This window comes from Callospermophilus lateralis, chromosome 11, assembly GCF_048772815.1.
Source record: "Callospermophilus lateralis isolate mCalLat2 chromosome 11, mCalLat2.hap1, whole genome shotgun sequence".
Classification (NCBI taxonomy): domain Eukaryota; kingdom Metazoa; phylum Chordata; class Mammalia; order Rodentia; family Sciuridae; genus Callospermophilus; species Callospermophilus lateralis.
This window is the reverse complement of record NC_135315.1, coordinates 98,194,281-98,210,365: the sequence shown is the minus strand read 5'-3', so window position 1 is coordinate 98,210,365 and position 16,085 is coordinate 98,194,281. Positions and strand designations below refer to the sequence as shown.

Below are 16,085 nucleotides of genomic sequence, written 5' to 3'. Positions count from 1 at the left end.
GGACAGTTCTCACTTAAGAGAGTGATTGGTCAAGGCTTCAGGCACTGCCTCCAACCTGAGCCAAGTGGGCACAGAATCAAAGTCTGAATGACAGGCTGCTCCATTGTCATTGTTAACCGACTACAGATCAGGGCTGAGAATATAGCTTAATCAGTAGAGTGCTTGTTTTGCTGATATAAGGCCATGGATTCAATCCCTGCACTACATGCACACGTTCTCCCTCCCCTAAAAAAAGGATTAAGTAAAGGACTTTGGGGACTAGGGTTATGTATCAGTGTTAGAGAACTTCCCTAGCATGCATGAGGTACTGGGTTGAACACCCAGCACCGCATTAAACAGCCACCCAAGAGGGGATGTGGCTCAAGCGGTAGCACACTCACCTGGCATGCGGGTGGCCCAGGTTCAATCCTCAGGACCACATACAAACAAAGATTTGTGTCCGCCAAAAACTAAAAATAAATATTAAAAAAATCCAACAAACAAACTACTAATGATACTGTGTCCATCTACAACAAAAAAAAATATTCAAGAAAAAAAGACTTTGTATTGGACTTATGCACCCTCACTACAGAATTCATAAACACTTTTTATAAATAATATATACATATATGTCTTCAGACAATGTATTAAATTCTCCTGTGATGTCTTTTCAAGTAACTTATATTACAGGTATGCTTCACAACCTGAAATCCTCCCCACCACAATTATTATTATTATTATTATTATTATTATTATTATTATTATTATAGGCCTGTTAATTGCATTAAATGCCTCTGTATGGGGTTATTTTAAGGTAAAGTTTTCTTCCAATAATAGGACCTAGCCCAGAGAGAAATGTATTGACACTTATAACTGTTTATAAGGTTAAAGCAATTTGTGAATAAATATGTATATATATTTTTATGAAAATAATATCAATTAATTTAATATATTTTTAAATTTTTCTATTCTTTGTCTCATAAAAAAAAGTTTGAACTTTAAACTCATTAGCAATGTCCTTATATACCTCCCCCTAAAAAAGTGACCCATAAGAATAATTCAAATTATTGAGACTCATAAATTTTTGATCCTTTATTTTAACTAGTGAAGTCTAAAGATTTTCTTTTTATTTTCACCTTTAAATGAAGCCCACTTTTTATAGCTTTCTTGTTGTGTAACTGACCTTTAATATTCTACAATTTTTACCCCCATTCTGATCACTTTGGACTATTGATGTTTTCATGGAGGGGATCTCAAAGTGGTCATGCACAAGGTACGAAATGGATATAGTAAGATATAAGACTGGTGATTGCTGAGTATGTAGATTTTGCTATACAAAATAAGTCTTGGTGGATGATATGGGGGTAAGGTGAAAAAGAACAATGAAAAAAAGAAGAAAAACTTGAACAGTAGAGGGGTTCACATGCTACAAGTCTACAATGATAGTGTGAATATAGAGGGAAGTGTTCTTGGAAGCAGCAATAAAATTTGAGGGTAAGAAAAAGGTAATTTTTTGCACAGTTCCCAAGTGAGAGATCCAGGTGAATGAGTTCTGTGTTCAACTCTTCCAACCTAGAAGCGGAATTTGTAGTTCATATGGTATATCTCAGTAAGTAGTAAAACACCATTTCTATGTATCTTTACACTTTTTCATGGCTACAAGCTGACTTTGACAATTCCAGTCACATTACATCTCTGCACTTGTTAGCTATCCGTTAATTCATTCATTCATTACATTATTTATTTATTTTTTATTAATTCACTTTTACTTTCATTGTCATTGTTTTTACATTACTGGTGATTACATAATTGCATAAATATTCTGAATGTTGACTTTTGGTTAAATATTGTTTTATGTGTTTATTCATACATTTACTTTTCTTTGAAATGTTTTTCGTTTGCCAAGCCTGATATATATTAGACCTCAATCTTCATTTATGAAGACTAGATAAAATCACATTATTCCAAATAACTCAAGGATTTATCATCTTTGCAGAACCCTAATCCCCCGCCAAATTTGACCCAGTCTGGGTCAACTAAATGCTGTGTCAAAAGTCCTTTTTTTCTTATATACACTTTAATAAAGAATTTCTCTCTCACTTTTATATTTTGGAGAGTAGACTAACTTCCCAAGCAGTAGTTAATAACCTAGATGAGTTTTCCAACAGTGTCACTGATTACTTTTTTTTTATTTTTGCAAGATCTCTCTCTCTCTCTCTCATATGACAAATTGAAATCAGACATGGTTTTCTACTAAGAAACACTCTCAGCCTTTAATAAAATATTCTACAAAGATAAAAGAGTTTTGCTGATTTTCTTAGAGCCTCACTAAGTTGCTGAGGCTGGCTGAAATTCATCTAATGTTACAGAAGTTTGCAATATATATATATATATGAGAGAGATAGAGAGGGAGAGAGAGGGAGAGAGAGAGAGGGTACTGTTCATTTGACTCTTTCTCTTGGGTACTGTGCCAGAGTTACCTTCTTCTTTCATTTCTACCTTATTTCTGCCTCCACAGAAACTACCCTTTACCCTCATACTACCATTGATCCACCATTAGACTTTTTAAATCTGAACCCTTGAGCTGGTCACTCTTTCCCTTTTTTCTTCACAGCACATTTTTCTCTACCCGTACCTATTCCACCAATACTTTTTCATGAATACTCACTACTACATACTCAGTATCCACCTATCTCACATCCTGACCCATCCCTGTTCTGCCTTTTCTGTGGATCACTTTGAGACACTCTCCACCCAGATATCAATAGTTCAGAGTAAGTTCAGGTAAGAGTGTTATATATGCAGGTTTTTAAAAGTCATTTACATAACAATAAGCCTATTAAAATTGGGATGTGTTTTGTCTTAGGTTAAAAAAGAAAATCTACAGACAGCACTGATATACTGAATTGTTTAAAATTTATTAATCTTAATAATTTGGAAAAAGAAATTCTATAAAAATGAGAATAAAGAAAAGAACATAATACATAAAATGGACAAATTTGAAGACACACCAAGTGTACATATCAAAGAGTGTCATATATCAGTGCTTTCAAAACACAAATTAATTTGAAATAAATGTAGTTAATGTGAGATGTAGTAATCATTTATTAATTATATACAATGGTAGTATACATGTATATGTACAAAATGCATCTCATATAATTATGAGTATATATTGCAAAAAATGACTCTACATAATGTTTTTTTTTTTAATTTTGCTGACAACACTATAAATACCTACATCTAGGTTTATGTATTATCAAATGTTCAGGATACATTTTGTACTTTATAAAGTTTACAACTGACCAACAGACCTTTTTTTTTTCCATTTTTAAAAGGAGTAGTATTTATTTTCAGTTAGAACATAATGCCAGCATTTATCTTTAATTTTTAAATATTTTTTAATTATATATGACAACAGAATGCATTACAATTCTTATTACACATATAGAGCACAATTTTTTTTATTTCTCTGGATTTATACAAATTATATTTACATGAATTCACTTCTTTATACATATACTTTATATAACAATATACATCATATTACACCATCATTTTTAACCCCATGATCCCTCCCCCCACCTCACAACCCCCCAAAGTTCATTTTGATACACACTGATGTATGTAAAGTTATAGAAAAGATGATATACCTTTTAATAATATGAACAGATGAAGTTTTGTAACTAATAGATAGCATCATCATCATCATCATCATCATCATCATCATCATCATCATCATAATAAACTTGCCATTTAGACATTAATAAATTATACATCTAGCACTATTGACATCTTTTCCAAAAAAATGGCATCTTTTCCAAAAAAAAGAGGGGGTTATTTGTGGGGGGAAATGGTATTCTATGCTTTCTTAATGTCAAGAATAAATTATTTACAGAAGTAATATATATTTCAATATAAAAATAAAATAGAACCAGGTTCCATTGCACACACCTCTAATCCCAATGGATTGTGAGGCTAAGGCAATATAATCCTGAGTTTAAAGCCAGCCTCAGAAACATAGCAAGGCCCTAAGCAACTATGTGTGACCCAGTCTCTATGTGCCCCTGATTTAAATTTCCAGTAAGAAACAACAACAACAAAAAGAATATAATGTATTGATGAGGACACAGAACAAATTATCATGAACTTAAGATGAAGTAGAAATTGCTGTTATTTCATCATGAAAACTGTACATATATATATGAAATACTCCTTACCAAGCAGCTTATACCTGTAGAAATTATAGTATGTGTGTACAATGACAGTGTACAAGTATGTGATAGCATAAGACTAGAGCTATACTTATCAATACATTAGAAATCTGCAGCCTAGGAGGAAAGAGGAGGTGATTCAGAAAAATAAAAATAATAAAGTTTGAGAAAAAATAGTTTGTGGAACCCAGAAAGATTTTTGGTTTAATTAGAGTACAAAATACAACATGAGTATTATATTGTTAAATACAACACATGTATAATGGATTTCAAGGAAAATATGTGGAACTTATCACAAACTAAATAAAAATTTACAAAGGCAGATAAAATAGCATGTGTGTAAATAAAACTAATCATTACAAAGACAACTATTTTAATATTTAATAAATTCAATTTAATATATAATATTTTTCTATCAAAATTTTAGCATGTTTTTCTTTAAATAAAAGAAGAGAGCTGGACCTGTTGGTGCATAACTGTAATCCAAGTACCTTGGGAGGCAGAGTCAGGTGTATTGTGAGCTCAAAGCCAGCATCAGCAAAAGTGAGGCCCTAAGCAACTCAGTGAGACACCGTCTCTAAAGTCATATAAAATAGGTTTGGGGATGTGGCTCAATTCCCCTGAGTTTAATTCCAAGTACCAAATAAAATAAAAGAAAAGAAGGGACCAAAAAAATTATCTTAGAAATAAAATATATGTAAAATACCCCAAAACATTTAATAAAAAAACAAATAATATAGTTATTGTTATGAGACACATTTAATATATATTATGAAACTATATTGCAATAATACAGACCAATATATCATAATATAAACCAAATCTGAAACCATATGTAGATCAATAGTATTGTTAAAAGCAATAGAAAGGCATATATAAAACCAACTATATGAAAAATAACATTAGACATGAATGAATGAATCTATCCAAACTAAAGTTAGAATTGGGACATAGAGGCAAAGTTCACTGTTAGAGTGTGTGTGCAGAATGTGCAAGATAGTCAGTTACAAACTTAGCAACACTATGAAAAGCAAATATTAAGAGGGAATGGGGATGTTGAAAATAAAGCACAATATTAAATGAGATAATCTCCCTCCATCTATCAATGAATTTAATAAAAAAAAAAAAAAACTACTGTGAGTATTTTGGTACCTCTGGACAAATTCTGTAAGACTTTTCCAAAACTAAGGAATAGATAAATTTTGGAGCTTGGAATGTGGACAACATACAGTAAATTCCTCAAGGGGGAATCTTAATTCAGACACTGTGACAAGGTGTCAGAGTCTGCAGAAGAAAGAGGAATTAAAATCAGAGTTTGAGATAAAATTAGGTTCTCAGCTTCACTGACTTTGCTTCACTGATTTCTAGGTTATTGATTTACTCCAAACAGACATTGGAAAAGGGTTAAAGCTACTAATTAAAATTTATGTAAAACAGGTATTTAAAAAGTACCAGGAAAGAGCTGAAGGTGTGGCTCAGTGGTACAGTGCTTGCCTAGCATATATGAGGCCCTGAGCTTAATTCTCAGCACCACATATAAATAAATAAAATATAAATAAATATTAAAAAAATACCAGTAAGGATTTGGGTTGTTGCTCAGTAGTAGAGTGCTTGGCTAGTATGCATGAGACAGTCTGTTTTATACTGGACCCACACTAATAATAATAATAATAATAATAATAATAATAATAATAATAATATTTTGTTCATCTACAACTAAGAAGAAAAAGTTATTTTAAACAAGTACAACAGTGCTTTATGGCCTGTAACCTTCTTATTATCTGTGTTCTAATTAAGCCCTTGCAATTGAATTTTCTTGTTATTTAAATTAAAGTCCAGTTTCACTTTTATTTCCTGCCACACCAGGACAAAGGAGTTTGCTTGAATATTATGAATGTTTCTAAATGTCACTTTAATAAAGTTGTTTTACATATTTAAAAACTCAGTTGAAACAAACTTGGTGGCACAGGCCATAACCCCTGTGGCACAGAAGAATTATACATGGATATCATGAGTTCAAAGCTACCATCAGCAAAAGAAAGGCACTAAGCAACTAAGTGAGACCTTCTCTCTAAATAAATACAAAACAGGACTGGGGAAGTATTTGAGTGCCCCTGAGTTAAATACCTGGTACAAAAAAAAAGAAAAAAAATTCAATTAAGGACAAATACATTAAAGAAACAAACAAACAAAAAAAACACCTTAATTTTGGACAAATTAACAACACTATTGTGAGGATGGTCTTAGGCCTGGCCTCAAAAAACTCCATTTTAAAAACTTCAATTTGAAACATGCAGCCTCACCAGGCTTGCCTAAAGAAGCCCTGCAGTATTGCCCTCAGACATAAACAAATCACTTCACCTCACCTTGATGAATAGAGTGAGGCCTCTGTCAAATTGTCCTCACCTAGTAAGAAGGAAGTGTGAGAATACCAAGGTGCAGACCACCAGAGCAGATGTTTCTGGCCCTAGAGTAAATGATGTCATGGAAAAATCTGGTGGTAACTAACAAGGATTTAAAAAAGGGTAAAAAGCTGCAAAATTTAGTATAAAGAGTAGAGCAAATGAACAGATGTTCAGCCAGCTCAATAAAAAATGCACTTGAGCTGGGGAGGCGGATGAGGACTTCGAATGACATCTCATCACTTCTCATCATTTGTATTATCCTCACCACTCTTAAACTCTACAGCCACAATTTAGTGAGAGGGGAAAAAGTAAAAGATTATGTGATGTTCTTCTCATGTGATGAAAACTTCATTTCAGTGGGGAGAAACCCAATGGGGAAAATAAAACCAAGAGGCAAGATCTCCCACACACCTAAAATATATACTTTTATGAATAAAAATTTTATCAAAATTACTTTAAAATTTCATTTAACTTTTGTTCTGTCTGGTCTTATGAGAAAGCAAATTTTGTTTTAAACTTCTAAGCAATATCCTAAGGCATTAATATTTTCCCAGTGGGAATAACAACATAATGCATTAGAATAATTTAAAAATTTCTAGTATTCAAAATAAAAATTAAGAAGGACAGCTTAAATCAATTTAATAACTTAAACCACTATATTCAAAATATTGTTATTTTTGAAAATATAAATTTAAAAATAAATAAATGTATTTTTCAAGTTTCATCCTAAAATTCACTCTAGACCTCTCAGGGATATCTATGTTCACCACAGCTATATTCCATGTTTGAGATCTATAAATACCCTGACTTCAGCAAGGTGAAAAAAAAAATGGACAACTCAGTTCTGTGTCATAGGTTATGGAATAAACATACCAAACAACATTCTCTCAGGGCCAAATAACAGGAGAGATTCTGCACTTTGAGAAAGCAGCCATCTACAACTCAGAAGTGTACAAAAGTGGACACTGTTTCTCACAGGATTCTGGGCACAGATCCATATTCATTTTAGATATCATACTTTAACCAAAAGAGATTGGTATCACTGCAGAGGAAACTCTAGGTCATCAGATCATCAGTAACCCAGAAACTAGTGTCTAAACATATAAAAAATTATTGTCTCAAGTGTGGGCTTATCATCAATTAAGCCTGGGTTTATATGGGATCTTTTTACTGCATTAGGTGATAGTTGGTAAGGTTACTGAACTTCAGAGGGAGATATGGTTTCCAAAAAAAGCACCCTTCTTCTCAGAATAAAATAAATTAAGGTGGGCTCATTCTCATGGAGACGACAGTGTTATGAAAGCAAAAACAAAGTATTCAAAATGTTTCCTGACTAATACACTTTCATAGTCACAGATTTACATAAGTCACACACAAAAAATAAGAGCTCAGATCCAAAGTTTGGGAAACATACTCTGAACTTTGGCTACAAGAGGAGTAAAAACACATTGTCAACCTTATGTGTACAGATAGGGCTAAAAAATTGCTAATATGTTGACACTTGTATCATTCTGCTTTTTGTAATGAATAAGGTTTACATAGCTGTTCGGTGTGAAAGAATATTTGAAAGGTCTCATGAATATTAAGCTACTTTACTGAAATTCAGAATCAATTCTATGTGACCCCAAAGCCACAACTCACATCCTCTAGACTACATGAATTATCAATCTTTCATTATTGTCTTAGAAGTTAGATAGTGGCACAAAAAAGCAGATTTTTTTTGTACTAAGGACTGGACTCAGAACACTTTATCACAAATCACATCTCCAGCCCATTTGTTTTTAAAGACAAGCCAAGTTCTCACTAAGATGCTTAAGGCCCCACTGAGTTTCTGAGACTAGCCTTGAACTTAAAATCCTTCTTCCTCAGCCTCTTGAGTCACTGAAATTACAGACATGCTTTACAATATTGGCTCTTGTTTCCTGGTTTATGAACAGGCAAAATTGAAATGGTAAGCATAGAAACAGCTGTTAAAATCACCCCTTTGTTAATTCTATCTTATTTCCTAAGGTTTAGGAAATAAGTTAGCCAATCCTAATAAGTCAAACCAATATTTCAATGTATATTGAAGGTAACATTATCTATTATAGTCAACAGTCTGTTGATCTCCATTCCATCCAGACATTTTTTACTGCCTAAACTTTTATTTAATTTTAAAAGATTACTCAATATATTTGAACTTCTGGTTTTTCTGCTGGCATTATTAGGATACTAGGTTCAAACCATACAGCCTATGGAAAATTAAGGTGTGGTTATATCTAAAGAGAAGACTATATGATAAATAAAATTTTTAACTAACGAGGATGTTATTTTTTTATGTATCCTTGGTGAATAAGATAGAGTACACAGCCAAATCTTAAATCATACAAAGCAGGCTCTATCTCTAGTTAATAAAGAAAAATATCAAATACAAAAAGTTGTGTTGCGAAATCACATGGCACTTGGTTTGTTAACAGCAGCACAGAAATGGATTTCTGCCATATTCTGTTGTATGCATATTCTATATCACCAAATAATATCAGTATTACTTCAATATATATTGCATCTTTAATTGCAGCCACACAGCAGTTGAACAATGATAAGTTGAAAGAATGATGAGCTTGTCAGGATACTATCTGGAGAATGCTTTTAGTAATCCTAGGCAGGGGGATTGTGTTCTAGTCATATCACAATTCAGTGTATTTTTTGTGTCCTGTGGATGCAGAGCTCTTACTTCCTTGCTAATAGATCATTGCAGAAGACTTCAGGTGTGTAGATTTTTTGATGATGAATCCTAAAAGGGTGGATCATTGGAAAGGCCAAATATGGCTATAGCTACTCTGTTGTTGATGCTTCCAACAGGTTATTGTTGTTGTTGTTCTTGTTGTTGTTATTATTATTATTATTATTTGTTGAAGTAATAAATACCCTGATTTAGTGTATTCATTCATTGTCATAAACATTTTCTTTTGAGCATGTGTTCATTATGTAAAATATTGACCATCCACCTTTGTTTTCTGTCCTATATATGAAAAGACCTATGGAATGATGCAGGAATCTAAGGGCTGAAGGTTCTCGGATGTCTGGGAGCTACTGTGTTTTTTTTTTTTTTTTTTTTTTTGCATAAGCATAACTACACTGCCAACTCTGCCTCACATCTCTCAATTGCTAGAGACCCAAATTTTACATCCTGGGTCTCAACATCCACACAGCAACTGGCAAAGTATTTAGGATATTTGTAGGTGAGATATATCTCAGTCCTGATAGATTAATAGAGGTTGTTAGGGGAGTGGTGGCACCTATGGACACCTAAAAGCATACAACACCTAGTTGCCTCAGTCCAATTACAGTGGACTCCTATGGAGAGTTGTGATATAATGGGATTAGTTCCTTGTAAGCCGAAATAAGGATTCTGACTGCTCTGTGGGAAAACATGAACCCTGCAAGTTGAAGTGTCAATAAAGTGTTGAAGCCTAAGCCCCAGCCCCTGGCCAAAGAAAAAAAGTGGCAGCAGTGGCATAGATGATTTGGGTAAGTAGTCAAATGAGTCATGTGCAGCTACTCTGGCCATGGGATGAATGGTTTATATAGATTTGAGAGCAAAACCTGATGCAAGTGTATGAGAGACTATCAGAATGAGGAATTGCTAGATAGTCAAGAGGTCTAGGAATCCAAAATACATCCAGTAGAGTAAGATCTCTGTATTTTGAAAATACCTATCACCTGCCCCATTGTGATGTTGAGTCTCTAGAGAAGAAGAAGGATAAAGGCCTTCAAGTCCAGTCATTGGATGATGCATAAAGAGAAACAACAGTAGCCAATGGCTCCAGTGAACAACTGGAATGGCCAGCCTGGGTATTCAAGTTTAACCTACTTTACCTGTTAACCAGAACTGATGGACTTAAAAAAATTTACCCAGGTGTCAAGAGAGCAAGATTATTATTTTTTGTATGTTAGAATTAGAGATAAACAGCATTTTGTGTTGCACACTAAAAATGGTGAGGTTAGCATTGCTCCTTACAGTAGAAGTTGTAAAATTCTCAATTCCATGAGGCATTTAGAGCCAAAAAAAGACCAAAAAGACCAACTGTGTTAGTACAGCTTCCAGAGGGCTATGTTTTTAGCAAGTAGCCAAGGTCATACACACTCAGATTCAATGTATGTACTCAAGGTCAAAAACATTTGTTTGTGAGCATGCTCTTAAATTAGTCAAATGTAGTTGATGTGCCTTCTTTGTCTGACCTGCATAAAAAAAATATTTAATAACTTTGGGGGTGAGGGATAGAAGCTAGAGGCTGGTTATGGGCTATTGCTGCCTTCAGAAGCAGCAAGCCTACCATCTGAAAAGTTTCTCACATCTGGGGAATAGGGAGCCTACACCCTGGGAACAATTTTTTACCCCTCAAACATCAGATAAAGCTCTAATCTCTAGAGTATACAAAGAACTTAAAAAGTTAAAAAACAAAAAAGCAAATAACGCAATCAACAAATGGGCCAAGGATTTGAACAGAAACTTCTCAGAAGAGGATATAGAATCAATCAACAAATACATGAAAAAATGCTCGCCATCTCTAGCAATCAGAGAAATGCAAATTAAAACTACTCTAAGATACCATCTCACTCCAATAAGAATGGCAGACATTATGAAGTCAAACAACAATAATTGCTGGTGAGGATGGGGAGAGGAGGTACACTCATATGTTGCTGGTGGGACTGCAAATTGGTGAAGCCAATTTGGAAATCAGTATGAAGATTCCTTGGAAGGCTGGAAATGGACCCACCATTTGACCCAGCTATTCCCCTTCTCGTACTGTACCCAAAAGACCTAAAAAGAGCATACTACAGGGACACAGCCACATCAATGTTTATAGCAGCACAATTCACAATAGCTAGAATGTGTAACCAACCTAGATGCCCTTCAATGGATGAATGGATTAAAAAATGTGGCATTTGTACACAATGGAATATTACAAAGCACTAAAAAATAACAAGATCATGGATTTTGCAGGCAAATGGATGGAATTAGAACAGATTATGCTAAGTGAAGTTAGCCAATCCTAAAAAATAAATGCCGAATATCTTCTCTGATCTAAGAGGGGTGACTCAAAATGGAATAAGAAAGAAGAGCATGAGAAGACTACCACTAAATAGGAAGAGAGGTGGGAGGAAAAAAGAAGGAGAAGGGGAGTTGCATGGAAGATGGAAGGAGGACCTCATTGTTGTACAGAATACATATATGATGTTGTGATGAGAAAAAAAATGTGTGTTGTTGAGAGCCACAGTTTAGTTGGAATTACACCTGGCATTTTGCTAGAGGGAATGGTTGAAAGGTGACCCTGCTCCGGGAATAGGGCAGCTCCAGGATTAGGGCAGATCCAGCTGCCTTGGGCACCCGCTACTTTGGAGTTCCAGTTGAGTTCTCGCGGGGGTGGGGGGGGGGGTGTTCAGGAAGAATTGGCACATGGAGCCTGGTGGAGGGAGTGTGTTGTGTGTTTCCGAGAAGTGTTCCCAGAAGTGTGTGTAGAGAGCCGGTGAGAGTTTGGGAATAAAGAATTGCTGTTTGAACCTAACTAACCTAATGGCTTAGTTATTTGTGCCCAGACAGACTGTGGCAGTGTGTCACATTAGATTGAATGAAGAGAAAGTATGGAACAGGATGGCAGGAGTAGGGGGGATAGGAAGGGCAGCAGAATAGAATAGACAACATGATTGATGTATATGTCAAAATATACATTCCATGTATGTATATTCCATGTATGTATATGTCAAAATACATTCTGCTGTCATGTATGACTAAAAAAAAAATATAAAAATCACATGGTAAAAAAGAAAAAAAAAGTTTCTCACATCTTCTTTCAACTGCTTGAGCCCCAAACATTGCTTTTATGATATGAGCCCCTACACAGCAGCCACAGATGTGAAACTATTTTTAATTTGAGACTATCACAAATCCTCTGCTTTATGCAAGGAGTACTGTTTTGTTTTGTAGACATGCTCCCAGATAATATTTATATAGTGGATATTTAGTGAATTATTTATTTTAGATTACATATATTGCCTTAATGTTGTCTCCCCCTCACTTTTTTATGTAGTGTTTTTTGTTTCATATTCTCCATTTACAAAATTTTCTGATACAAATAGAGTGGTTTTGTTGCATTTTCCATACCATGCTGCATTTTTATCATGACTGTAATGAAATATATCTGTTTTTAAGTTTCTCCTGATAAGAAATTTAAAAAATGTTTCTTGTCCTTGATTTTTTAATTCAGTTCTCAGCCATTTCCCAAGTTTATTTTAAATCCTTGTTATAAGCTTCAGAAGTTTTTCTCAAACATATTATTTCCATTTAATAGAAAGTTCACCAGATGTATTTATTTTTTTATTTTTTTATTTTCTTTTTCTTTTAAGGGGAGAGGAATGAGTACTTAACCCAGGATAGTTCTCCTAAACCCCTGTATCACAATCCCTTTTTAATTGTATTTTATATTATTTTCAGTTTTCAGACAAAGTGTTGCTTAGATGCTTAGGGCCCTCTCATAACATTTAGGCTGAATTAGAAATTGTGATTCTCCTGATTAAGTCTCCCAAATTATTAAGATTGCTGACATGAGCCACCATATGTGTGTAACCTCCCTTTTTGAAAAAAAAAGTGACTATTTAACTTTTAAGAGAATTTAAAAATAACGATGAATCATGGCTCCTAAAGGAGATAAGATTTGCCTTTGGTTCAGGCATATTTGTTCTTGATATGTACTTAAAAATTGTGGGCACACAAGAAATCATATTTGTAAGATTCTGTCTCAAAACTAAAAAAAAAAAGAAAAAATTGAATATACAGCTCAATAATATTCCCTCAGTTTATCCACCAGTACTACACTCATATAAACACACACACACACACACACACACACACACACACACACACACACACACAGTACTTGTGGTACTTTGAAAATATTTTTTGATACCAAACAGCTGTATAAACCTCATCTTTTACAAAAGGCAAAATTATTGCCATAATATCAGTAGTCCTTTAGCCTTATCTGTGTACAGAAATTTGGTATTGTGATTTTACTCCTACTCTAACCAAATGCAGAATGTATTCTCCAAACTTTGAGTCAGGGCTCTTCTTATTTTTTATGGCTTATATAAATGGTGGCTATGAAAAAGTACTTTTCAGGTACCTAGTCAGGAAATACTTTTTAATGATTCTTCTTTTGCTTTTAGAATACTGTCTCCTTGATGAGAACAAGTCCATCTTAATTTATGTAATTCTGAGATATCATGTGAAGAAGATTCACAGTAATCAGGTCCATAATCAAGGCAGATTTTTCCTGGCATGGAGTGGATGACCTGTTGAGGAGAGGGTCATAGAAAGAAGTTGAGGCTCTCACCATCCAGATGAGGTTATAGAGTTTGAGAGGATCTCATCAGGAGAATGATGATAAGTAATGAGATGTCAGTCCAATTCCTCACCAGGCTCTCAAGCCCAAGTGCATCCTTGTTTCAGTTGGATGAATATCTGTTCATTAGCTCTATTTTTACACTAAATTTTGGGGCTTTATGACTCCCCTTTCAATCCTTATCAGCTGCCACCAGATTTCTCCAGGACATCATTTACCCTGGGGTCAGAAGCATCTGGTCTGGTGGTCTCCACCCTTATCTTCTCACTTTATCTTCTTATCAGGAGAGGACAGCCTGCCAGAGTCTTCACTGTGTTTTTCAGAGTAAGGGGAAGTAATTGTCTGAGGTCATACTTGAGGGATCTGTGGGTGTGCCTGGTGAGACTGCAGGTTTCAAACTGGAGTTGTTAAAATGGAGTTGCTTAGGCTCAGGCATAAGGCCATTCTCACCATTCTCCCACTTGATTCACATTGTACATACTGGGGAAGGGGTGCCTAAGCTTGGCACTGTGAATCATCCATTCCATTGGCCAAAGGCCGGACTTCACCTATGTCCAAAAGTCAATTCTCATTGTGGTTTGTTGCATTGTTCCATAACCACCAATAGTGACCATAGTTGAATTACATCTGGTTAAGACCAAAGCATTTGCAAGGTACCCAGGGATTGAAATGATAATATAATCAAGTGGTATGATAGGGTTGAGACATTTTTAAATTTGTCTTGCATGTAAGTCCCAATGAACTAATTCTGTTACATTGTCTCAGTTGATTCTAATAGTCACTGTAAGGCTCAAAAATGCTCTGAGATATATTGAATCTAAATATTGACTAAAATACAAGAATGAGGGTGGTTCCTCTAATTATATATATGTAGGCATGGCAATTCCAACTTCCATCATTCTGTGTTTATTAAAAGCGGGACTCTGTCCTCAAATCACCTCCTGGGAAAGATGTGGGTAGAAAAACAAAAGATGGAGTTCTCACTGTTCCATTATAAGCTCAGGATTTAGATCTCCAATGGCTATTTTTGCTTAAAAAATAATGTCACTTTCCAGTATTTTGTAGCCTGTGAGTGACTCTTTCAGGCTTTCAGAAACTGTGAGAACCTGGGTCTGTTTTCCAGTCCAGCCATATACACACCCCACAGCCTTGACTAATTGCTCCAGCAATCCCCCTGCTCATTCCACATATGCAAAATGGGCCTTATACAGTTCTGGATCCTATGGTGGTATTGGGGTTCAAAGAACAGGCTGTGGGGATGAGTGGGAGACTCCACATAACTGGAATCCTTGTAAAACCAAGGTATGCCCAGGAGACATGGGGCTGCATTTTGGGCCTGAGAGACATTAGTTTGTAATGCATTACCCGATTGTCTTCTGAGGGAATTTAATCAGGAAACCTACTCTGCATTTAGCATGCTTGTTTTGGTGCCAATAAACTCATAGAGAGACAAAGGGGCAAGAAAAATGATAAGGCCATGGTACACACCCAGACCATATGTGCTTAGCAAGGTTAATTTCTTTACGCTGATTCATTATTAATAAATGGGAAGAATAGGACCCACCTCATGGAATTTTCAGGAAGACTGAGAGATACGGGTGGACAAAGCATCGAGCCCTGTGTCTGGCATACAGTAAGCTCTGTAAATTTTATCTGTGTTTTAGAAGACAATTTAAAGTTTTTCTTCCTCCATATACAGTAACATCCTGATATTTTCTCTTTCTACTTTTAGAAGAGTGGACTCACCCTGACCATCCCTAATCCAGCTGTAACTGGATCCACGGAGGTTCCTGAATAAGCGTGACTGCAAGATGAACCTGGGAAAGAAAGACAAGGAGAGGAGGCCATGGCTAGGAGGCTCAGGATAGACAGTATTTTAATCACCCCCAAGGGCAGGCTTGTAAAGGGCCATGAGAGATCACAGTGATGGAGTGCAGGCTCAAGCAAGGCCAGAAGGACCAGGACCAAGAACACAGGACTTTTGTTATATATCCACTGCCCAATCTGCTTGGTGCTTTACCCTTGACCAAGGAGGGCAACATGACCAAATTATTGCAGTCTTTTCCACTGAGTGAGCACTGTAAGGGTCACTGACTTTCACTGAC

The 16,085-nt window shown here is 35.2% G+C and overlaps 1 pseudogene; it reads right to left on the bottom strand.

Moving 5' to 3' along the window:
• The window catches only part of LOC143410715 (E3 ubiquitin-protein ligase RNF213-like), a 72,300-nt pseudogene extending 56,472 nt beyond the window's left edge, over window positions 1-15,828 (bottom strand).
• Window positions 15,829-16,085: the final 257 nt, after the last annotated feature.